Source organism: Dromiciops gliroides, chromosome 2, assembly GCF_019393635.1.
Source record: "Dromiciops gliroides isolate mDroGli1 chromosome 2, mDroGli1.pri, whole genome shotgun sequence".
In the NCBI taxonomy this organism is placed as follows: Eukaryota; Metazoa; Chordata; class Mammalia; order Microbiotheria; family Microbiotheriidae; genus Dromiciops; species Dromiciops gliroides.
The window spans coordinates 641,716,589-641,742,675 of record NC_057862.1 but is presented as its reverse complement, the minus strand read 5'-3'; the positions used below and the strand labels follow the sequence as shown (position 1 = coordinate 641,742,675).

Below are 26,087 nucleotides of genomic sequence, written 5' to 3'. Positions count from 1 at the left end.
AAAACCAAATCTGATTTGGGGCTCTATCAGCAGCAGCAGCTACTGTTTATACAGTGCTTACCATGTGCAACTAATAATTATTGTCTCATTTGATTCTCACAAGAACGCTGGGAGTGAGGTGCTGTTATCATCCCAGTTTTACAGATGAGGAAACTGAAGCAGAGAGAGGTTAAGTAATTTGCCCAGGGTCACACAGCTAGTAAGCATCTGAGGCTGGATTTGAACTCAGGTCTTCCTGACTCCAGGCCCGGCTCTTTCTATCTATCCCTGTCTCTTTTCTCTCTGTGTATCTATCTCTCCCCTTCTGTTTTTCTTTATTTTATTATAGGGCGAGACCTGTGCAGGTACAGGTGTGATTACCGTGACCTCTCTCTCCTTCTAGCTCTTAGATGCTGTGTCGTTATAGCTTTCTGGAGGGCTTTCCTCCTCTTGGTGACGGCACTGAATAGGGAATACCAGCAGATGGGTTCACGAGCACATCAAGAATTGCCTTTGATACCCGACTCCAGGCTTGGCTGATCTGTGCGGGCCCTGAGTGAATCTCCTGCAAGTTTCCCTCACAGCGTGTTTCAGCACAGCTTGGGGAGGATGGAGTCCACCCCTGGTAGAATGAATGAGTGACGTACACAGGTGACTGCCTGAAGATTTTTGCCTTCATATAAATAAAGACATAGAGTTGTTGTTTTGTTGGTGTTTTTTTTTTTTAAACAAACCCAGGAAGATTTAAGTGAAGATTTTTTGGGAATACTTACATCCTAGCCAAAGTCTTCTTTCTAAATCAGTTTTTCTTACCCCCTCGAAGATGTAACATGAGTAGAAAAAAAAAATCCTATCTGAATGAACAGCGTGTATAACATAGCAAATGGCAGTTCTACCTGTATCGTATGCCAGATGGCTATGGGAGAGGATCCTAGCACAAAGTCAGAAAGACATATCATGAGGTACCACCCCCAAATCAATGCCATCTGATGAAATGAAAGGAGAAATCAGGGCAGCTAGGTGGTACAGTGGATAAAGCACTGGCTCTGGATTTAGGAGGACCTGAGTTCAAATCTGGCCTCAGACTCTTGACACCAGCTAGCTGTGTGACCCTGGGCAAGTCACTTAATCCTCATTGCCCCGCAAAAATAAGAAAAAGAAAGAAAGAAAGAAGAAATTGGGGGCAGCTAGGTAGCACAGTGGATAAAGCACCGGCCCTGGATTCAGGAGTACCTGAGTTCAAATCCCGGCCTCAGACACTTACTAGCTGTGTGACCTTGGGCAAGTCACTTAACCCCCATTGCCCCACAAAAACAAAAAAAAACAAAAAAAAAAAAGAAGAAATTACAGCTTTATGACCTAAAACCCCCCCCACAACCCCCCTCAAAAAACAACCCTTACAGGTATTAATTTTGAAAAACCTCTTCTAATCACAGGATCTAAAGCCCACAGGGTCCTTAGAAGAACATGCTGTTGCTGTTCAGTCATTTCAGTCGTGTCTGACGCTTCATGACTCCATTTGGAGTTTTCTTGGCGAAGATACTGGAATGGTTTGCCATTTCCCTCTCCACCTCATTTTACAGATGAGGAAACTAAGGTAAATAGGGTTAGATCACTTGCCCAGGGTCATAAAGTTAGTGAGTGTCTAAAGCTGGATTTGAACTCATGAAAATGAGCCCTATCCACTGAACCACCTACTTTGCCCAGCGAAGGGCATAGGATGTCAGAAAATAACACATGGGATGTTAGACCTGGAAGGGCCCTGATACTTTATAAATTCAGAGCTGGAAGGGCCCTTCCCATGTAGAATGTCAAAGATGTAAGCAGCATTAGAGAAGGCAGCGTAGTCCAGTGAAAAGAGCTTCGGATTTGGAATTAGAAGATCTGATCTCAAATCTCGCTTCAGACACTAGCTGCATAACCCTGAGCAGGTCACTTAATTTCTCCGTGCCTCAGTTTCCTTGTCTGTAAAAGGAGAGGGTTGGACAAGATGGTTTCTAAGGGTTCCTCATTCCAAAGCTTTGACCCCATTGAGCTTTGACCTAGTCCATACCCCAAGTAACTCACTCAGAATCACACAGCTCATAAATGTCAGAGCCTGAACTGAAACCTAGGGCTTCTGACCCCAAGGACTGTGCTCTTTCCACCTCACTGTGTTTCTCCCCCTAATACAAACAAATATCTTCTGAATTGAACCTGAAACAATGATTTCAATCAGTTCAAAGGACATGAAACTCCAAGATCTGGCCAATTCTGACCAACATCTCAGAAATAAGCCTCCTCCTCCTTCCCAGAGAAGAGAAGGGTCATTTATTCCTTGCCCTGACACCACCCCCTCCTACCCCAATTAAAATTCAGAACAAATATGCTCCCAGCATCCTAGGAGCCCAGGTCCAGGGCAACAGGTCTGAGAAAGGGAAGATGCCCATTTAGCCTCCACCCTGTGGTAAGAAAGCACTTAGAAGCATGAGGTAATTACACCGGAGGAACCAGGCAGGGAAGCAGGAGCCAACACACTTGGGCAGCCAATCTCCACTGAGGCCAAGAGGAAGGGAGACGTGAGGGATGGATGGTCCTGCTGTTCTCTCTCTCCCTCTCCCTCTCTCTCCCTCCTCTCTTGCTTTCTCTCTTCTCTCTTTCTCCCCTCTTCTCCCCCCTCTCTTTTTCTCTTCCTTCTCTTCCTCCCTTCCTTTCTCTTCTCTCTTTTTCATTCTTCTCTCCTTCCTTCCTTCCTTCCTCCCTTCCTCCCTCCCCCCCCCCCCCCCCCGGCTGGGGCTGTGCTGGGAGTCTGATGTTCTCCACACCATTTAGCCTAATTGCCTCTGACATTTCGCCCATCCGCTCCATTCCTCGTCCCCTACAGGCCACTTGGCTTCATTTCCTCGCTGGATTCTCAGAAGTCCAGCCCCAGCTGTCATAGGTGAAGCTAAAAAGCCAGAGGAAAAAAAGGCCCTGGGAATAGGGGAGAGTAGGGGCCAATAACTCAGCTCCCACACAGACTGATCCCTAAAGGAAAAAAAAGAACCTCTATCCAGGGTTTGAAAACAAACACACACTGTAGAACTATGTCCCCCAGGGCATCTTCTGGGAGTGCCAGGATCTCCTGTCCCCCTCCTGACAACCAGGACACACCCTGAGCCCCACCCCTGCAGCCCCTGTAATGGAGAGCCAGCCACTGTCCAGTCTATTTAAAGGTTGGAGCCCAGAGCCTTGTATCGGTGTCACTGAGCAGTGAGGCCCCTGCAGCTTGGTGAAGCTGCCCCATCTCATTTGGTCTTCCCTCTTCTCCCAAGGATTTGGGGTTATTTAAAGCATTGGCTCACTATTTTAGAAACTTGAAGAATTCCTTGTTTTGTTCAGAAGTCCAGGCTAGCAGCGTAGGGGAAAGCTCAGCCTGGTTTGGCCCACATGCAGTGGGGAAGGCTGTGTGAAGATGATGGCTAGTGCCAGTGAGGCCTTCAGAGGGTGGTCCTGGGACCAGGCTCTGAGTCCTTGACGAGAGGGGGCAGGAAGGAGAGGCAGCGCCCACGCAGAAACTGCTATGCTTTGAAGAGAGGACCAGCTAATCCCCTTTAGGGGATGGGGATATGACTCATAGCCCTCAACCAAGTAGCATGTGTCTCCTGGGAGAGCTGTGAGTCAGTGTCAGCAGCCCAGGTCTGAACTCTCAGGGAAATTCAACTGTAGGCTCACCCCTTGGGAGGTGGACAAAACAGCCACCCCCCTGCCCTCTGTGCTCTGCCCAAGAACAGAACAGCTGCAGACAAGATGGAAGGCCTTTGTTACTTTCTCAGGCCATCTTCCCTGGGTCTCTGTCTGTCTCTCTGTTGCTCTCTCTGTCTGTCTGTCTCTTCTCTCTTCCTTTTTCTTTCTCTGTCTCTGTTTCTGTCTGTTGCTCTCTCTGTCTCCGTCTCTCTCCTCTCTCTTCTCTCTCCCTTTGTCTTTATCTCTGTCTCTCTGTGTCTGTGTCTCTCTCTTCTCTCTCCCTTTGCCTTTCTCTATTTCTGTTGGTCTCTGTCTTTCTCTGTCTCTCTCTGTGTCTCTGTCTCTGTCTCTCTGCCTCTGTCTTTCTCTTCCCTTCCCTTCCCTTCTTCCCCCTCTCAATTGATTCTTCTGTGCCATTCTCTCTCCATGCTGCTGTAGGTAGGATGCCCGTACTGAACACTGGACTGGGCTGGAATGTGTTGCAGTTTCCTTGATGATACTTTCTATAGTCACTGTATGACCTCAGTTACAGACCTCTCTCTGTGCGATCACCTGCCATTGCACTGTCTATATCTTGTGCTGACATAGTTACTTATGCACAGTGGCTTCCCGGTCAGAATGTGTGCTCCTTGAGGGCAAGGGACTGTGCTTCAATCCTTCTTTGTATTCCCAGAGCTTAACACAGTGTCCAGATACTGTAAGTATCCAGATACTGTAAGTGATTAATTAGTCATTGACTGACTAATTAGCTGTTCTTTAAGATGCTTTTCCAACTCAAAAGGATCAAATCTCTTATGACCTTTAAGGTCCCTTCCAACCCAGAAGACATATTCCCAAGGTCCCTTATTTCCCAGGCTGGAATAACTTGGAGAGGAACAAGTCAGGGTGGTCTCAGCCCTGGAGGGACAGTACAAAGACGCTCTTGTTCCCTCTGGCACTGCAGAGTGGGGAGGGGGCGGGGCAGAAAAGACTAGGAGGGGGCAGGGATATATCAGAGCATCCATGAGGGAGATAACTATAATTGCAGGGGGGCTACCCAGAGTCAAATCACAAGGTTTATGGCTCAAAACAGGCCTCAAAAACCATCCTGCGCAAGACCTTCATTTTCCATTTCCTCTGTGGCCAAGAGGAAGGAAGGTTGCTTCTTTCTCCATGAGGAAACATCATTGGTAGTGAATAGTGGTAGAGTCAGGGTTTGAACCCAAGTGCCTGGACCACGAGTCTTGTGGTCTTCTCACTTCATTCTTCGGTCTCTTTTTTGAGGGGTGAGGATCACAGAATGTTAGAGCTGTAAGGTACCTAGACTTAGAAGGCTGTTAGAGTCATGTAGTTCAACTCTTTCATTTTGTAGTTGAGGAAAGCGAAGCTCTGGTTGGAGTAATGACTTGTCTAAGGTCACCTGGGTAGTAAGGAGTAGGACTGCTAGGATTTATATTCTGGCCTTCGAGTTTGAAGAGAGAAGCAAGGATATGAAGAGAACTGTTCACGAAGGTTTTCCTGAGAAAGGGGATGAAGGGGAGGAAAAATGGTCATGGCGGGGGGTGGGGGGGCAAAAAAAGACAGTAAAAAGAAAAACAGAAGGGGAGAGATAGATACACAGAGAGAAAAAGACAGGGATAGAAAGAAACAGAATGGGAGACACAGAGGGAGAAAGTCTGAGAGAGAAAGACAGAAAGTCTGAGAAAAAGAGAGAATATGGGACATAGAGAGAGAGCCGGAGAGAGACAGAGAGATAACCCAAGAGAGAGAGGGAGAGAGACATACATGTGTGTGGTGTGCCCACAGTTCAAAAGGGAGGGGAAGAGGTGGTTTGACTAGCAAAGTCATTGAAAAATTTTTGGCACAGCTGCTCCGAAGCTCCTGGCTGTGGGCCCAGCTCTGAGCTGAACTTAAACAAACTCCTGTTGCAGCCATCTGCTTGATTTTAAAATAAATCAAACCGTCTGTTGAGCCGGGGGTGATCAAATTTCCATCTGTGCCGACGCCTGCTAGCCTCCTTGGAGCCTCAGCCTGCCTCTACCAGCCAAAGACTTCTGGCAACATGTGGTCCCAGCCATTCCTCCAGGAAAAGGAGAAACCGGACTCCCCCCCCCCAACCCCCCAAACTCCTAACTCAAACCAAGTGCTATTTTTACAGCCACCCACTGGAAATGAAGGAGGGAAAAAAAGTTCCAAAAAAAATTGGAGGCAAGGGGTTATTCTAAGTCACTACTCGTGGGATGGGGGGGGGGGGGCAGAATTTTTTTTTCTTGCCACTTGAGGAGTAGCAATATACAGATAGTCTTATAGTTCCCCACCATGTCAAGGAGGGTGGTATCGTGCCCACTTTATAGATGAGAAAACTGAGGTTCAGAGAGAGGAAAGTGACTTGCCTGGGGTCAGGAGGGTTTACACTACAGGCCTAGCTGTAGCCTTCACTCCATTACTCTGCCAACTGGATCTTTCAAAGAGGATGGGGGGTGGTTCTGGCTACTGGGCCATGGAGTTTATGCTCTGACATAATGAAATGAGTTTGCAAGGAGCAAAACACAAACAGCTGCTCCTTGTTGAGAGGAGAGCAGCCACTGTTTTGCTTTTGTTTTTTGGGGGGGTAGGAACCAGAAGCTGTTTAAAATATCAGAGGGCCCCTTCACCTCCAAGAACAAGGTTGTCTAGTAGGGGTTTTAGTACTGAAATGTGCAGCATGCTTCTATCCTCTGAGCAAAGAGAATGAAGGTAGGATTAAAGAGGAGAAATCCTGACCTGGGAGAGATATAAAAGCCATCCAGGTCCTTAGTGAATGAATGAATGAATGAATGAATGAATGAATGAAAGAAAGAAAAAGCATTTATTAAGCATTTACATGCATTAACTGCTGGGGATACAAGCATAAGAAAGCAGGATTGTCCCTCTTCTCAAGGGGCTGGGGGGCGGGGCAGCAAATAAGCAGGAGCTGAGGGGAGAGCAGTTTGGAGATGGCCAGGAAGTGAGATGGAATCCTGGTTCATGTCAAGCCCAGACCAAAGCTCAGCAGAGCCCAGAGGACCCAGGGCAGAGTCCAGGTGCTTCTGATGGGAGGGAGGTTGTACAGAGCTTGTCCAGATTGGCAAAAAAAGCTTTATGTATGCTATCCCATTTGGCCAGCGGATAGCTCTCACCATCTGCAAAATGAGGGAAATGAACTTCTTTTGCTGATCACCACAGGGCAGGCAAAGGTGACTAACTGGAAGCCCTGATGGGCTCAAGAAATCCCAGTAAGAATCACCTCCAGAATCCACCCCAAGCAAAGCTTGGGCAACTTTAGAGTGTCATGTATAGCCCCTGAAGCAAAGAACAGACTGCCATCCAGAATGATGCTGATACCTTGACTGACAGTAATATTATGTTGCTTAAGAGTCCTAGGTTACCACAACAGGGAGAGATAGGAGATTTCATGGACAAATAGATGAATGATGTAGACATTGGTCCAGCTTATTGTCCATTGGTGGCATTTCGATTGGATGCATGGATGGATGGATGGATGGATGGATGGTAGATACAGATAGATAAATAGATGATAGAGATAGATAATAAGTTTGGGGCTTGTTTTAAACCCAACATTGTCCAAGAGATACTCTAAGGCTTCAACTCATGAAAGAGCAAGATCTTGGAAGAATCTAAGTGACAAGTGTCCAAAAAGGCAATGGAAAGAGCATGGTGGGCATAACATAATAATATAACAATTATTAGCATTCATTTAGTGTTTTAAGTATAATTATTGCTTATTTGGTCCTCTTTGCCAACTTATGAGGTAGGTGTTATTGTTATCCCCATTTTGCAGATGAAGAAACAGAGGTAGACAAAGTTTGTCCTGTCCTGGGTCTCACAGTTGGTATGTGTTGGAGGTTCAGGTCTTCCTGATTCCAGGCCTGGCACTCTCTCTACTGCACGACCAGCTGCCCCAGTGTGATTAGAGCAAGGTGCATAAAGTCCCTTACTTCCTACAGACCTGGATAAATCTCTACCCTGTATCAGAAGCCTTTTCTGATCCCCTTTAATCTTAATAATGCCTTCCTTCTATCAGTTGTCTCCCATTTCTCCCGCATTTCCACATAACTGTTAACAGTTTTCTCCCATTCTTTCTCTGTTTTCTCCCATTCTTTCTCTGTCTCCCCAACACTTAGCACATAGTAGGTGCTTAATAAATGATTGCACCAAATCTGATTCACTGACTGACTGTTCAAGGAAATGTGTAACAAGAAGAGGAGGTGGGCCAATCCTGCAAGAAGAATGATAGGCAATAAATGGAGAGTTCCAGAACATTTGGTAACTCCAACATATTAAAGAATCAAGCAAAGGCCTCCAATGCACTGGCTGGGTCTCCTGTCCAGTCAGCTAGGTGGATAGACCTGAGTTAAAATCCCAACTCAGATACTTACTAGCTGTGTGACCCTGGGCAAGTCACCTAACCTCTGTCTGCCTCAGTGTCCTCATCTATAAAATGGGAAAAATAACAGTACTTGCCTCTCAGGGTTATTATGAAGATCAATGAGATTGTATGTGTCCAGCTCTTAGCACAGTGAGATGTACACAGGAGATGTTACATAAATGCTTATTGCTTCCCTCTTACCCGCCCCTCCATTTCTTCATCTACTAAATGAGGACGTCAGACTCCATGTGCTGAAAGGTACCTCCCAGCTCTAAATCTATGATCTTGTAATTTATGAAAAGAGACAGATAACAACCTCCTGAGAGGGTATGCAATTTCAACCAGGGGAGAGAGAACCTGGTGAAGAAAAACTAATTCAGAGTCCACCAAAGCTCTTTGAGATAAGAAAGGCAAATGTTTTCATTGCCATTTTGCAGATTAAGAAACTAAGCCCCCAGGGGCAGCTAGGTGGTGCAGTGGATAAAGCACTGGCCCTGGATTCTGGAGGACCTGAGTTCAAATCAGGCCTCAAACACTTGACACTTACTAGCTGTGTGACCCCAGGCAAGTCACTTAAGCCCCATTGCCCCACAAAAAAAAAAGAAAGAAAGAAGAAAGAAAGAAAGAAAGGAAAGAAAGAAAGAAAGAAAGAAAGGAAGGGAAGGAAAGGAAGAAGGAAGGAAGGAAGGAAGGAAGGAAGGAAGAAAGAAAAGAAAGAGAAAGAAAGAAAGAAAGAAAGAAAGAAAGAAAAGAAAGAAAGAAAGAAAAGAAAGAAAGAAAGAAAGGAAGAAAGGAAGAAAGAAGAAAGAAAGAAAGAAAGAAGAAAGAAAGAAAGAAAGAAAGAAAGAAAGAAAGAAAGAAAGAAAGAAAGAAAGAAAAAAGAAACTAAGACCCCAGAGAGGCAAGTGACTTCCCTATCCAAGGCCATACAGGTGCTAAGGGACCAGAAGCTGGAACTCACTTCAACTTTCCTGACTGCAGGTCCGCACTGGAATTCCCCAGTCTGGTCTCCAATTTCTAACCAGTGACATGTGGAAGCTTCTCTGAACATTGTCAATTTAGCATTTGCTTTGCTGTTTCCCAGTGCTTAGCACAGTTCCTGGCATACAGCAGACACTTAAAAATTGCTTGTTAATTGACTGATCTACATGGAAACCTTGAGGTTTCAGAGGATGTCAGGGTCAGAAAGAATCCTAGAGATGATCTAGTCATACCTCCTAAGTTTTATAGATGGGGAAGGTGGTGCCATAGTGCATAGAGAACTGGGTCTGGAGTCAGGAAGACAGCTTCCTCAGTTCAAATCTGGCCTCAGACACTTACTAGCTGTGTGACCCAGGGCAAGTCACTTCATTCTATTTGCCTCAGTTTCCTCATCTGTAAAATGAGTCAGAGAAGGAAATGGCAAACCACTCCAGTATCTGCCAAGAAAACCCCAAATGGGGTCATGGAGAGTCAGGCACTACTCAACAACAACAACAAACTGAAGCTAAGAGAAGGGAAGTGACCTGTCCAAGGTTTCCCTGTGGTAGTGTTGACACTTAAGCACATGTCCTAAGGCTGATGGGTTAATATTATTCTGGTGATGTACAAAGGTAGAACCCTAGTAGGGGGGAGCTGTGGTAATCACCTATTACATCTCATTCTTTCTACAGCATTGGCCCACCTTCCTTTCTTCTTATACATTAAGAAAGAGTTCATCCTGCCTCTAATTCCCTGTTTGACTCTGGCCAAGGCACTTTCCCCCCTCTGCAGTCCTCAGTGTCCCCTTCTGTAAAACGAGGAGCTCAGTCCCTCTATCTGACCTCCAAGATCCCTCCCAGTTGTAACATTCTATGACTTGGATTCTATTACCTCTGTCTACAACTGACTTTTTTTCTAAGCTCCCTCTAGTGTGTCAAGTCAGATATTTCATGGGTTAGGTTAATTGGCCAGATTCTAAATCAACCCAGCACCAGATCCCTGCTCAAGTGGGACAGAGAGAGGGAAGCAGAGAATCACTCAACAAGCATTAATGAAGGCCCTACTATGCGCCAGACATTCTGCAAGGCTCTAGAGCTACAAAGACAGTAATAAAACAGGCCCTGTGCTCAAGATTACATTTTACCAGGAGAAACCACACATACGTGAATATATGGATCTGAATATGCATGTGTATATATGTATGTGTGGATATATACACATTTATATATATAAACATATGCACATATTCACATAAAGTATATATGTATACAAATAAATACAAGATGAGAGGAGGGGGTTGGGAAAGTTGGAGAAGAAATATTTTTTTTGTCCATTGGAGCATTTTATTTGTATGTATGTTTTATATCCTTAGAAAAAGAATCCCAGGATTTTTCCTCCTATGTGTTTTCGTCTTGCTTCCTCATGGTCCATGATGCTAGCTGAGGTTGTAAGCACAATGAACCCAAACTGATGGGATGGTAGCAGATTATTCTGCCACTTTTTCAGATCTTTCAATGGAACATCAAATCTGGGGCTGATTACACCACACTTGTTTAATCTGCCTGTGAGGTTCACAACAATTTTTCCTGCTCTGTGATCATCGATGATCTCAAAATTCACCAATGTAACCACGCTTCATCATCACAGTTAAGAACCTGATGATTACTTTAGAGCACAGCCTAATAAGAACCTGGCCGTTTTCCTCGTTTTTCTGCATTGTTGATGATTTTGAGAGCATCTGCCAGGACATTCATGTGCACCATGGTGGCGGCACTGCAAGGTGGTGGAAAGAGATGGAGAAGAAATATTAACAGTTGGGGGATCAGAAAAAAAATTCCTATAGGAAGTAGCCCTTGCACTGAGCTTTGAAGCAAACCAGGAATGAGAAAGTGCATTCCAGGAAGAGGGACAACCCAGACAATGGCACCAAGCTGGGAAATAAGAGTTGTCATGTAGGAGGGATAGAAAGAAGGCCAGTTTGGATGGACCACAGAAGGAAGGAGGAAGGGAAGAGGCATTTCTCTAGAGATTGTTATGTGTCAGGCACGGTCCTAAGTGTTTTGCAAATATTATCACTCATTTGATCCTCACAACTGTAGGAGGTAGGTGGTATTATATTCTCCATCTTCCAGTTGAAGAAATCAAGGCAAAGAGAGATAAAGTGACTTACCCTAGGGACACACAGCTAGTTAGTGTCCGAATCCAATTTGAAATCAGGTCTTCCTCACTCCTAGCTAGGTGGGCAGGTAGGTGGCAAAGTGGATAGGGTGCTGGGCCTGAAGTCAGGAAGACTCATCTTCCTGAGTTCAAATCTGGCCTCAGACACTTACTAGCTGTGTGATCCTGGGTAAGTCACTTCACCCTGTTTGCTTCAGTTTCCTTATTTACAAAATGAGCTGGAGAAGGAAATGGCAAACCCCTCAAGTGTTTTTGCCAAGAAAACCCAAGTGGGGTCATGAAGAGTTGGACGCAACCGAAATGACCGAACAACAACTTCCTGACTCTAGGCCCAGTGCTCCATCCACTGAGCTGCCCAGATGTGACAGTACGTGGAAGGGAGAGATGTATAATGAGGTTGGAAAGGCAGGTTTGGAGCCAGGTGGCGAAGGGCTTTAAACTCCAAGTAGACTGTTCTTGTTGTTCAGTCATTTCAGTTGTGCCCGAACGTCTATGACCCCATTTGGGGTTTCTTGGCAAAACTACTGGAGTAGATCGTCATTTTCTTCTCCAGTGGATCCAGTAGAACCATTCTGGCAGGCAACCAGAGGTTAGGTGACTTGCACAGGGGCACAGAGCTAGGAAGTGTCTGAGGCTGGATTTGAATTCAAGTCTTTCTGACTCCAGGCCCAGTCTATCCATTCAGCCACCAGCTGCCTCTCCAAACAGACTAGTTTTGTATTTAATTATAGAAGCCAAAACAGAACTGTGGCTGGTAAAAAGGTAGCTGACTCCCAAACTAAAGAGAACCATAATGACCCTGTACTTCCTCCTCCCCAGACTAAAGAAGGCAATACAGAGAAATCCGATTCTGTCTGTGCTCACTGGGCTTTATCTGCCTTTCAAGTCTGGTACCTTAGCTATTGAGGGGGCAGCATATCATAGGGGAATTGGAGGCTTGGCAGTGGAATCCATAAAACCTGGGTCCAAGTGCTGCCTCTGACTCACACAATATCTATGACCACTGTCCGGTTGTTTAAACTCTCAGTCCCCCCAAGACTGAGAGTCACAGACCAGTTGCTTGCCCACATCAGTTGAAGGTGTTTCCATCCTTGGAACCTGTATTCATATCCTGACTCTGCCCTTTGTCTGGTTTGTGTGACCTAAAATCACTTAACCTCTCTAGGATTCAGTTTCCTCAAGTGTAAAATGAGGAGTTTGGGTTTAACTGATCCCAATGGTCCCTTCCCGCTGTGACCTCTTAATTCCCTTCAAAGGCATGGACTTCACTGGAACAAGACTTCTTAACCATCTTTGGCAGTCTGGAGAAGCTTACCAGCCCCTTCTTGAAACAATGTTTTTAAATACCCCCAAATAAAATACATAGGATTACAAAGGAAACCAGTTACATTGAAATAGTTATCAAGATGTTGGGTTTTTTTTTAAGTGCACAGATCCTTGTCAAGAATCTCTCTTCCAAGGTAACAAAGACAAAAATGAGACAGACTCTTCTCTCTAAGAAGCCTACATTGTATCAGCCAGGAGATGAGGGTGTCAGTTTCCAATCAGCATCCAAGCCCTGTCAGAATATTAACTAATTAATTAGTTTAAGGTGCAACAAATTAAACTTGCAAAGAGTATTCTATCCCCACCATACACATTTATTTTAAGGTAAACATCTTAAAATGGAATTCTTAAGAGGCAGAAAATGACCCCAAAAGAATAAAACCTTAATGGTAGACTGATGGGACTGACATCTTAAAGTTGGAAGCTTCCAAGGCCAGTTCTGGACAGTTATTGGGTTACACTCAGGGGGGCAATGGAGCCGGCTCCAACCAGTTTTGAAAGTGATGATTATTAAATTTTCACTGTGAACGTTTACACCCAAGAAATTAGCAAACCCTAAAATTCAGGGCTTGAGTTGTTGTTTTGTTGATTTTCTAAACATGAGAAAGTGATGGAGAAAATCTCAACGATGTAGATTAAACTTCTAAGTGTGTCCTGTGAACTTTGGAGAGCTGTTTGTTAAACATTTACCAGCTCACCCCTGATTATACTGAAAGGCAACCATGGGCACATGCATACTAGAAGAAATCTCACCTGCTGCTTCCCCCCTGCCTTGACTATGCTTTCTCTATTTCATCCATCCATCCATCCATCCACTCCATCCACTCCATTCATCCATCCACTTCATTCATTCATTCATTCACTCACTCATTCATCTGTTTTAAAATTTAATAGTATTTAATTTTTCCAATTACATGTAAAGACAATTTTCAACATTCATTTTTGAAAGCCTTTGAGTTGTATATTTTTCTCCTTTCCTCCCTCCCCAAGACAGCAAGCAATCTGATATAGGTTATACATGTTATGCTCTCTCTGTTGTTGGGAGCCCGTTTCTACAGCACAATCTCCTATGAAATGTGTCTCTGCTGATACATTTTGGGAGAAGAGTGATGCTGACTTTCAGATGAATTGCCCACAGGTAGAGCCCAGCCTAACAATCAGGAGACCATCTTGTTGTACATACGACCTTGGGCACTTCCCTTTTCTGGGCCTCAGTTTAATGACCTCTAAAATAAAAGTAACTTTGCCTAGATGACCTCTAACATCCTTTCCAATCCCACTGATCTATGATACTATATATAACAAATGAGGGCCACTATTTTTCCCACAATGTCTAAAAGTGGTTTGCCCCCAAACAAATTTCAGTTCCAAACAGCCTATTCACTTCCTCAACCAAGCAAACAAATGCCTTGTAAAGTTGCATCTTAATGTGCCTGAGGGCATCATTCTCCCCACAGTGAATGCATTGCTCCCATCATGCACCTAACCAAGCCCTATCCTTCTTTAGGGGCTGGCTTAATCCCCACCTCTCTCAGGAAGCCTGACCTAATCACCTCAAGACCACCACCATCACCCTCAGAACTTCAATAGCCCTATTGGTACCTCCCATCTGGCCCCTGGAACACACTACTCAGTATCGCTACTTATCTTTTCATAAGTGCATGTCTTAGCTCCCCAAATAGATTGCAGGCACCGTGTCTGATACTCCTTTTGGTATAACACCATAGCACTTAGTGGAGAGCCTTGAATTCCAAAGGCAACCAATGAATACTTAGAATAATAAATAGACTGATAAGAACCGGAAAGGCCTTTGGAGACCCATCTAGGCCAACCATCTCATTTTCCAGATGAGGAAACTGAGGTCCATAGAAGAGCAGTGACTTGCCCCCAGTTAGACAGCAAGTCAGTAGCAAAGCCTGGACTAAAACTCACCAAGCAGCAGATGGATGGTTGGCACAGCATGAGAAACTCCCTTTCATGTTTGTGCAGATGTATAGCCACCACATCTCTGACGTCCTTAGGAAGACATTCCTCTTTCCAGATGCCAACAAGGACTTCCAGTAGGGACGTGCTGGTCACCACATTGAGAACTTTAGTAGGGATGTCATCAGTACCAGAGGCTTCACCAGATCAAAGCCTGTTGATGGTGCAAAGTACTCTAAATAGTGCTAGTGGTGACACCAAGTCTGTTCCAGTCCAGCCCTCACGTTGCCTCCTGATGCAGAGACCTGGGCCTGCTGCTCTTCTTCTCAAAGCTCTTTAATGCCTCCCTACTGCCTACTGAGTAGAGTTTCGACTCTTGTGCCTAGCATCGATGATCCAGTGCCATCTCTTCTCTCCATCCTTATCTAATCTGCCTGTCTTGGGTGGGCTCTATGCTCCAGGGAAAGTGAATTACTTGTCATTCCCCAGATGGTCCTGCTATTTTCTTATCTCTATGTCCCTTTGATCGTGCTATCCTTCCTGCCTGGAATGCCCACACTTCCTACCTACAGGATTCCTACTGACCCTCCAAAATTCCTGCTCAAATGTCATCTGCTCCAAGGAAGCCTTTGCTATCTTTCCAGTCAGTAAAGACCCTTTCCTCTTCAGACCTCACGTAGCACTTTGGCTTTCACCCTTTCCATCCATTTATGCTTAGTAGAGTTACTTTGATGTGTTAGTGAGTCAACAGTCAACAGACATTTATTAAGTACTTACTGCATACAATGCACTATGCTAAGGGCTTAGGATACCAAGAAAGGCAAAAACAGTCTTCTGAAGAGCTCACTTTCAAACAAGGGAGACACCAAGCTGGGAGATCACTGGTAAAACACTGAAATCACTACTAAATGACTGGAGATATACAAGATGAAGGAAAGCAGTCTGAAGAGAAAGGCACTAGCAGCTGGTGGGAACGGGGAAACACTTTCTACAGGAGGTGAAATGTGAGCTGTCCTGGGAAGTCAGGGAGTTAGGAGACTCCCTGCTAGTCTATAAACCCCAAGATGGCATGAACCATATTTCAGCTTACTTGTGTATTCTCGCCTTCCCTCCCTCCCCACCCCAGGGTATCTATTCCCCTCACTTTGCAAGAACAAAGATGGCAACAGACCCAAATCCTCCCTCACTGCCCTTCAACCACGAGGATAGACTTGGACTGGTGGGAGACATAGACTCCACAGTCTCCTCTGACATTGACTAGCCCATAGGCGAGGGAGTTACCCTCTGGAGTTCACGCTTCCTCCTCTGACAAATGGAGATAACAATGCTCCTACCTACTTCTCTGGGGGGGAAACCAGAGCTGTGCCCAGTGGCTGTGTTCATTGAGAATGAGGAATCTGTAGTACAGCCCAGGTCTGCAAGCCACATTGGGAGCCTGGTATTCCTGGAAGTTTGGGGTTGAATCTAGACAAGATGGAGCCCTTCGTCCTGGGAGTAGCACTGGGATGCGTTCTCGTGCCTGTTGCCTGATCAATGGCCCACTTCTTGTGCTGACAAAATGAGTCATTAGCTCAGGCTTGCAACGGTTTGTCATACTAATAATGCTTCTTTACATCTGTACAATGCTTTAGAGTTTTCAAAGAGTCTTCTTTGCTTATCACAACACCTTGATGAGGTAAGGCAAGACAGATCTCATGATCCCCATTTTACACAGAGGAAGAAACTGAGGCACAGAGAGGTAAATCAAATCATTGGTGGAAGTCTCTAAACTCACTTATCAGAGGAGATTTGCTGTTCAAATCCATGCTGGGCTAGATCCTCTCTGAGGTCCCCATCCCTCTCTGAGTTTCTGTGTGATTCACCGACTTGCCCAAGGACACAGAGCTACTGAGTCTGGGCCTTCCAATTCCCCAAAAGGTACCAGGGTTTTGGGCACCCAAATGGGCTTTGTATTTTTCCTGCTGTGAGGGATTATAAATTGGTGGCGCAAGCACTCTTGGAGAAATATCAGGATGGTTGGAGTGTTCAATACCATTCTCATGAACAGCAACAACTTCACCATCAGGCCTTGTGGTTCCCACCAACAATGCTTATTAAAGTTACCCAGGCCTGTCAGTTTCTCATTATGTGGCGCCTCATCAGGGGCAGCTGTAAACTATCACTGAAGGCTTCCTTAACGGCTCTGGCCACATCTAAGGTACGGGCCTACCCATTAATCCACGTCATGCCACATTCTGACGGGTCTTTGAGTTTCGGCTTCAGCTCAGCAAGCTTGACTTGACACCATGTGGTTCTGATAGCCAATTGACTGAGGACCCTGTCCAAATACTAAAACCCAAATTACCTTGATTTAGAGAGGCAGCCTGGCGCCGAGAAAAAGAGCATGGGGTCTGGAAGGCCAAGGGCCTGTGTTTGAGCCCCAGCTGGGGTATTCACTACTTCTGTGACCCTGGACAAGTCCTTTCCTCTTTCTGGACTTCCACTGTCTCACCTATAAAACAGGAGGATTGTACTAAAACCAGGCAGAGGTTCTTAACCTGGGGTCTGAGAATTTCTTTTGCAATCCTATGTATTTGATTTTCTGTATTTAAAACCATGATTCTTGGGGCAGCTAGGTGGCACAGTGGATAGAGCACCAGTCCTGGAGTCAGGAGTACCTGAGTTCAAATCCAGCCTCAGACACTTAACACTTACTAGCTGTGTGGCCCTGGGCAAGTCACTTAACCCCAATTGCCTCACTAAAAACAAAACAAAACAAAAAATAAAACCATGATTCTGAGAAAGGGGTCTATGAGCTTCACCAGATCCCCCAAAGGGGTACACAGAAAGAAAAAAGGTTAAGACCTCTGGACTTGATCCTCACAAAGCTTTCTCCTGACTCTTAATCCTTTGACCTTCCCATTGGCCCATATGGTCAGGCACGTTTGGGAAAAAAATTTAAGTACTCTAGAAAATGTTCTTTCAATTTGGGAGGAAGGGGATGCATATATAAAGAGCTGCAAAACTGAAAAGAGTAGAATCTAGATGTAGATAACAAGAGCTACAGGGGGCTTTCTTTACATTTAAAAACTATAATGATTCTCCCCAAAACATTTTATCACAGGGAAGAAAACTAGCAGGAGTAGACATCTTAGTTCCTGAAAATGTCTTACCTAATGTGGTGGAATATTAGGTCAAGGAGGTAGACTTTGTTGCTGTTAGGTCGTTTCAGTCATGTCTGACCTTTTGTGACCCCATCTGGGATTTTCTTGGCAAAGATACTAGAGTGGTTTGCCATTTCCTAACAGATAAGGAAATGGGCAAACGGGTGATGTGACTCACCCAGGGTAACAAGGCAAGTAAGTGTCTGAGGTCCAATTTGAACTCGCTCAGGTCCTCTTAACTCAAGCCCCCCACACCCCTGACACTAACCAATGTGCTACCTACCTGTCCTAAGGAGGAACCTTTTAAAATACCCTGGGGGATTAAGACCCTCAATAATAATAATTTTTAAAAATTCACATTTCCATTTCCCTTTAAAGTTTACAAATGGCTTTCTTAGAAAACCTAGGAGGAAATACAAATATCAGAATCTTCATTTTACAGATAAGCAAACTAAGCCAGGGAGATTAGATAGTGACTACTGCAGGTCACATAGTAAATGCTAGGAACCAAACTCGAAATCTCAGTTCCTGAACTCCTACTGGTACCCTGTTTTTTGTTGTCGTTGTTTTGGTTTTTTAGTGAGGCAATGAGGGTTAAGTGACTTGCCCAGGGTTACACGGCTAGTAAGTGTCAAGTGTTTGAGGCTGGATTTGAACTCAGGTCCTCCTAAATCCAGGGCCAGTGCTTTATCCACTGCACCACCTAGCTGCCCCCTGGTACCCTCTTTACTTAACAATCCCGTATGTCAAGGAGATAGCAGCAAGCAGGTGATTTCAACCAAATCCTTGTGTGCTTACTGACTCACTTAAACAGCCACCTTCACCCATAGGGAAGTTGCTCACAAAGGCATGTATTTTAATAAAAGCCTTGGGGGGACTGGGGGTGGGCATTGTGTACACACATAAACACACACACACACACACACACACACACACAGTCGGTCTAGGCAGGAAGAATTTTGCCTTCTTCTCTCCAGCCTGGAGGCTGGCCAAATTCCAGCCTAGCTCTGCCTTGGCCTGCTTACAGGGTGTGGGTTTGTGGTATCCCAGGTCATCCTCTGTCTGGAGCACCCTGGGGAGGTCATGTGAATCTTGAAGCTCATCCAAAGGTTTGAAGAATAATGGCATCATAAAACTCTGGACCTCAAAAGGACTTAAGAGATCTCAGGGAGTAGCTGCTCAATCACCGCCTGCTGCACTCAATTAGTTCAGTCCTTTTCTTTGATGGAAGGGACCTGGAAGAGCTGCTAGACTGATGTTCTTCAGTCGTGTGTGACTCTTTGTGACCCTGTGGACCATACTGTCCATGGGGTTTTCTTGGCAAAGATACTGCCTTCTCTAGTAGATGAAGGCAAACAGAGGTTAAGTGATTTGCCCAGGGTCACATAGCTAGTAAGTGTCTGAAGCTGGATTTGAACTCAGTCCTGACTCCAGACCCAGCACACTATCCACTGAACCATCTAGCTGCTTCCTTTAGACTAAGGGGCCAAGTCTAATAAGATGAAATTTAAGAGACCAATGAAAAGTTCTATATTTGGTCTAAAAAAACCCAAACCCAACTTCCCAATGTAAGATGGGAAAGACAGATTTGTGTGACAAGTTCTAGGGGAGGGGGTGGGGGTGGGTCTGTGAGATGTCAGAGCTCAGAAAAGCTTCTGCAAACTCAGGCTACATCAAAAGATGCATCATGTCCAGAATGTTGGGGGTGGTCATCCCAATGTCCTCCTCTGCACTACTCAGGCGTCATTTGAACTACTCTGCTCACTTCTGGCATCCCCATTTCAGGAGAGGCTTGGGTGAACTGGAGAGCACATACAAAAAGGTCACCAGGGGACTTTGCTGCATGAAGAGTGATTGAAGGGACCATGAGGAGACTGAGGGTGGAGGGCACGATCACTTTCTTCAGGTGTTTGAAGGGCTGTCCTGTCCTGCAAAGGGCAGAACCTCTGGAGAGTGATGAATAGAAGACACCGAAAAGCAGATTTAGGTTTGATATATAAAGAAAAACTCCCCGAGAATAAGCGCATCCAGAAAAGGAGTGGCTTGACTTGGAAGGTAGTTTCTTCTCCCTGGAGATCCTAAAAGCCTGGTTGACCGCTTGTTAGGAATGCAAGGGAGGGAATCTAGGTTCAGTTCCAGCTCAGTCTAGATGACCACTAGAGTCCCTGCCCTTTCTGTGGCCGGGTCCAGAATCTGGAGTCAGAAGGTGTAGATTCAAATTCTGGCCTCCTATGAGTTGGCTGTGTGACTTTGGGCAAGTGTGTTTCCCATTCTGGGTCTCATTTTCTCATTTGAATCATGAAGGGGATGTTTAGTTGACTTTATGGCCCTTTGTTTTGCTCTAAAAACTATTATCACTGACAGGGTAAGGCCTAGGAAGCAGTTCTCCTGCCTCTCTACTTCAAGTGCACTGCAGGTGCCCTGCCCATCAGCCTAGCGGTCTCAATTGACCCTCAGCCTATATCTGACTCCCAGTATCTGGAAAGTCCTCTAGTCCCTGTAACCTAGTTAAAGAATATGCAAGGGAGGAAGGAGCAGTGGGGAAGGCGCTGCCTTCAGGGCTATGGCAAGAGACTACTGGCTTCTGCCGGTTTCCCTTTCCTGTTCTTCATCCACCACACCCCTTTACATGTGAAAATACTGGATGGGTGAAAGGAAGGAATGGAGGGAGGGAGGGAGAAAGGAAGGAAGGAAGGGAGGGAAGGAGGAAGGAAGGAAGGAAGGAAGGAAGGAAGGAAGGAAGGAAGGAAGGAAGGAAGGAAGGAAGGAAGGAAGGAAGGAAGGAAGGAAGGAAAGGAGGGAGGAAGGGAGGGAGGGAGGGAGAGAAAGGGGAGAGGGAGAAAAAGACAGACTAAGAAAGAAGAGGGGAGACTGACAGATACACAGAGTAGGGAGAGAGAGACAGAAAAAAGAAAGAAGGAAGGAAGGAAGAGAGGGAGGAAGGGAGGGAGAGAAAAGGGAGAGGGAGAAAAGGACAGACTAAGAAAGAAGAGGGGAGACTGACAGATACACAGAGAAGGGAGAGACAGAAAGAAAGAAACAAGAAAAAAGAAAGAAGGAAGGGAGGGAGGAAAAGGAAAGAAAAAGAAAAGGAAGGACAATGGGGGGACACAGAAAGAGGGTGAAGGAGGTATAGAGAGATGGAGTCAGGGACGGAAGGCAAGGCAGAGACTCAGCAGAGAAAACAACCAAACCCTCCTGGGTCCAGCCTGTCCCCATCAGAAGGATGCCTGAGCCCAGCTCTGCCAAACCCCCCGGCTAGCAGCATGCCTGGAGAATAAACATGTCACAGTGAGGGGAGCCGCCAAGGAGCCAAGAACTGCCGGAGGCCTGTAAACAGTCTCTCTTCTCTTGGCCACAGGGTCGGGGCCCACCTCACTCAGGCCGGGAATTAGCACTTTGTCTGCCATAAATAAAGGGCAGCCTGAGACTGGGGGCGGGGTGAAGAGGGGAAGGGGGAGGAAGGTAGGGGTGGTTGAGGGGAGGAGGGACAGGAGCCAAGGGTCTCCAGTCCAGCCCTAGGGGCTGTGCCTGGTGGGTTGTGTTGTTTTTTTTTTTTTTGCTTTTCAAACTAGGCAGGGGGAGCTTATGAATGAACGTGACTGTGTGGCTAGACCCTGGAGACCTTCGGCACGGCCAGCAACAGAGACAAGCTGCCTCTGGTTTAAAAACAAAAAACTGAAAGAAAGACTTTTCCCCCCCAAAATCTGCCTCCTCGCTTTCCTTAAGGCTCTCATGGAGTTGTCAGAAAGGAGATAAGATACCTTCTACGATGATTGATTACTCGTCCTGCCTGGACCATATCATTAAGAATAATGATTCCCATTTGGGGAGGCAGAGGGACTGCACCTATGAGTTCATCAGGGGCTCCCATGTGAGGAGACTCCCTCTTCCAGTACAGGTCAACACCTTCTCTGCACCTTAGAGTCAAAGGGAGTTAACCTCAAAAATTGCTAAGTTAACTGACTTATTAAGGGGCACATGGCCAGCATGTGCCAGAAGAGAAACTTGAACCCAGGCCTTCAGGGTAGCAATGCTAAACTGCTTTAGATTTCTAGAGACTGCAACTAAGACCTTCCTCCGATGCTCCTAATTTTGAGGTGACCCAGGGTTTTCAAAGGTTAGGCCAGAAAAGTCAGCCAGTTAGCCAACAAGCATTTAAGTGTCTACTATGTATTAGGTACTTATTGAGTGCCTTCTATGTGTTAGGCATTTAGTAAGTGCCTATGCTATGTGTTAGGTATTTGTTGGGTGCCTTCTATGTGTTAGATCCTTATTGAGTGCCTATTATTTGTTAAGCATTTAAGTACCTACTATGTATTAGGCATTTATTGAGTGCCTACCGTGTTAGGCATTTAGTAAGTATTTATTGAGTGCCTACCATGTATTAGGCATTTAGTAAGTACCTACTATGTGTTAGGTATCTATTGAGTGCCTACTATGTGTCAGGCACTGAACTAAGCAGTGGGAATGCAAAGACGTCCCAGCAGCTTATACACTCTTTCTCCTATTGGAAGACCAGCCTCACTAAGTTTGGAGACACTCCTCACTGGTTTTATTCCAGGTCATGATTTTTCCCCCCTGAACTATGATGATTCCTTTTTTTTTTTTTTAGTGAGGCAATAGGGGGTTAAGTGACTTGCCCAGGGTCACACAGCTAGTAAGTGTTAAGGTCTGAGGCCGGATTTGAACTCAGGTACTCCTGACTCCAGGGCCAGTGCTCTATCCACACCATGAAAGGCCTGAGATCTGGGTCAGCGCCCTTCCACGTAATCACAGATCCTCAAAGCATTTCTAAATACACTTGGGGGGTCTAAAAATGTATTTTCTTCACAAACATGTAGGAGATGCTGTATTATTCCCCCATTTTACAGACCAAAAACATGAGCCTCAGAGAGTGAAATGACTTGCTCAGAGTTACCCAGTTATGAGGTATCAGAGACAAGATTTGAACCCAAGGCTCCAAGTCCAGTATACTTTGTGCCAAGCAAACCAACCACGTTTGGGGATGGTGGGCAAGACCTTATCAGAAGCTTTCTGAAAATGACCATCCCATCCTTGAGTCCTGGTTCACACCTCACTCAAGACCCATGCCAAAGGCCCATCTCAGGAACTAATTGCAGAAGGGTAGATTTTCAAAGAGCTTTGCAAAAAACAATAAGTGTTTGTGGAAATATAATTTAATCTGGGCACAGAAATCACAGGAGTTCAGGGTTGAAAGGGATCTCAGAGGTGCCCTCCTCCAATATATGTACCTGAACTGGGATTCAGTGTCCACTCAGACCTTTCCTGGGAGCCCTCTGGTGACAGGGGACTCACTACCTGATGAGGCAGTCCATTCCATTTTTGGAGAGCTCACTTTGTTAGGAAGTTTTCCCTTTCATCAGGTTTAAATCGACATCTTCACAATCTCTACCCATTCCCACTAGTTGTGCCTTCTGGGGCCAGGCAGAGGAAGTCTCAGACTTCTTCCATTCTGAAAGTCTTTCAAAGACTTGAAGGCAGACACTGTGTCCTCCCTAGCTCTTTTATTCTCTGGGCTAAGATCCCCCAGTTCTTTTGGTCATGTTTATGTAAGTAGATTTCTAGGTTTCAGGAAGACTGGAGCTGGGGTCCTAAGACTCAGGTGTCAGTCTTGGCTCAGCCACTTACTCCCTGGATGACCCTGGGTAAGTCACTTCCCCGGTGGTGGCCTCACAGGATGGAGAGATGGAAGGGACCTTGGCAGCCCTTCATTTCCTCGTCTGTGATGGAATGATCACTCACGTTCCTGCCAGTTCTCACAGCCTATGAAATGTCAAGGCAGAAATCAAAGAGGGATGATGTGTATCCCAGCTCTTGCCCTTGAGGTCGAAAGGCTAAAAGAAGGGACCCCCTGAGGAGACTCCCAGGCCCTAAACACAGTCCTGGTCCTTCTTCCCAAGCAGCAAATCCTTCTCTGTTATACTGACAAGAAGCTGGTTGTGGGGCCAGAGAAAGGCCAGATTCCCTGGTGAATGCACAGATGTTCTGGCCTGCAGACAGGAGGAGGGAGAGAGGGGAGAGGGGGTGGTTCCATCCCCCTTTCAGAGAAGCTGGCTGGGGCCAGGAGGCCTGCAGAGTGTCCACGGAATAAAGAAGGGCCTGGTTTCTCAGCCCCTCCTCCTCCTCCTCTCCCCTCCCCCCCAGCCAAACCTCCGCTCTGATCTCAGGCATGAGGGATGAAGTTGAGTCTTCATGCCAGGGACTGCAGAGTTTTAGCTGGGGGGAGGAGACGTAGAGCAGGCATGAAAGAAGCCGAGAACCAAAAGGGAAATTGCGTGTGATTTCTAGTCAGGTTTTAATGCCTGGAGTTACTCCCTTGGGATCAGCCGATGAAAAAGTATCTTACACCTTCCTCTCTCTCCATCTCAAACCTTTCGAAACATTCTGAACACAGATGAATTTTCCTAATGGCCAACTGTTCCCTACCCAACCCTCAACTCTGCAGCTTCCCCCCTTTCCCTCCTTCCCACTTCCCCCACCCTCCATGCCCATGGACTGATCTTTCCAGGAAATGGGGGATGGAGCTGTCTTGGGAAGCAGAAACCCTAGGGCTGAATTTTATTCACTATCTCTATGTGACCTTGGACAAGTCATTCTCTTCTTTGAGACTCAGTTCCCTCTTCCAGAAAATGGGGCATTAGAATTAGATAATCTCTAAGACTCCTTCCAGTTCAAAATGCTTCTTAGCTGTGGACAGAAGGTAACTCTTTGGCCACTGTTCCTATGTTCTGGTGCCCCACCTCCACTGCCACCCAAGAGGACCCTCTCCAAACAGCAGACACCAGTTGGGGTGATGCTGTCAGTAGCCCACTACATAGGCAAGTCAATACATCACCCTCGTGCTGTCATTGGTCCTCAGCCCTGGAAAAATCTGTGCCAGGCTGGCCCCATCACTAAGGATGCTCTCATCCCCCCTCCCATTTTGGGGGGAAAAGTCCAAAGAACTTCTCTATGGGCACCCTGGTGAAGGCCAGGTACTATCCACTGAGCCACCTGGATGCCCTTAACCTCTAACTCTCCTTAACCACTCATTCAATGCCTAGCTTTCTCCTGAGACCTCATAAGGTGACAGGTTTGCATCCCTGATGTAAAGGGTTCCCTAAATTGAAACCTGCCTTGGAATTAAGCTAGAACTAGCTAGAACCCGGAACCCTGAATTAAGAGGAGCTAAAGGACAAGAGAGGCTACCTTGAGGGACAATCCATTTCAACACCTACAAATCTTTTAGCAGGATAGAGGAGAGAGGGGAAAAATTAGCAGGAGAGAAATGAAGAATTAGAACTTGGTGAACAAGCCCACCTTGTTCTTGGCTTAGCCAAATAGCTTTTTTATAAAATAAACACAGTGAGACGCTTTATTTTTTACACTCAAAGAACATGTTTATATTTCAAAATAAATAAGTTTCCCTAGAGACTTAAAAAAAAAACACAACCCAGTGTTTTCACACATTTCTCCTGGAGAGTCCCAGTGGAGCCCACACCCTCGCCTGGCTGATTTCATGCTAGCAAAAGGAAGCACTTATGATATAGGGACACTAGGGGTGACTTTGAGGCAAGGTTCTAACACTGGAAAGAACTGAGGCAGAGAATTAACGAACTTTATCATTGGAAGGAACCTGAGAGACCCTTCAGCCTGGGGTCTCTCAACCAGTTAATCACCATTTGCCAGAAAATCTTACCTCCTCAGTCTTCAAGCCAGAATATGCCTCTAAGATACTCTAAACTAATCTTGTTTTGTTGTTATTAAGTTGTTTCAGTTGTGTCTGACTCTTCATGTCCCTATTCGGGATTTTATTGGCAAAGATACTGGAGTCATTTGCCATTTTCTTCTTCAGCTCATTTGACTGATAGAGAAACTGAGGCAAAGAGGGTGTAGCAACTTGTCCAGGGTCACACAACTAGTAAGGGTATCTAAGGCCAAATTCGAACTCAGGTCTTCCTGACTCCAGGCCCAGCACTCTATCCACTGTGTCACCTTTTTACAGTTGGGGAAACTGAGGTCCAGGGAAAGGAAGTGACCTGTCCAAAGTCACATAGATAGAGATAGAGTTGGAACTAGAATCCAGGTCTCTTGATTCCAAGTCCCACATTCTTTCTATACTATGCTATATGTGTTGCCTCCCCTGTAAGCTCCTTGAAGGTAGGGTCTTTCCCATTTTTAGTGTCTGCATCCTAGTACACTTAGTACACGGTGTTTATGAGGACTCATAAATAAATGCTTTCCATTCATTCAAGCTAATGGGGATAAGGCTCTAACTGCCGCATGCCCTTGACCTCGGCAAGGACAATACCAAATACACTACTAGCTCTATACCCTGCCCACTTGTTCTCACACGGAGCTTTAACCCTCCTCAGGCTGAGGTAGTGAAGTCAGTGTCCCAGCTCGGCGGGTGTCCATTGAAAATGGAGCCACTAAAAGGTCAAGAAGAATCCCCAGCCCACCTGCTGCCTTAGAAAACCACA

The 26,087-nt window shown here is 45.8% G+C and overlaps 1 protein-coding gene and 1 pseudogene across 5 annotated transcripts in view; both read right to left on the bottom strand.

Annotated features, from left to right (window-relative positions):
• The window catches only part of GSE1 (Gse1 coiled-coil protein), an 819,103-nt gene that overhangs the window by 748,164 nt on the left and 44,852 nt on the right, over positions 1-26,087 (bottom strand). The window lies entirely within an intron of this gene.
• Positions 10,400-10,794, bottom strand: LOC122738881 (annotated as a pseudogene).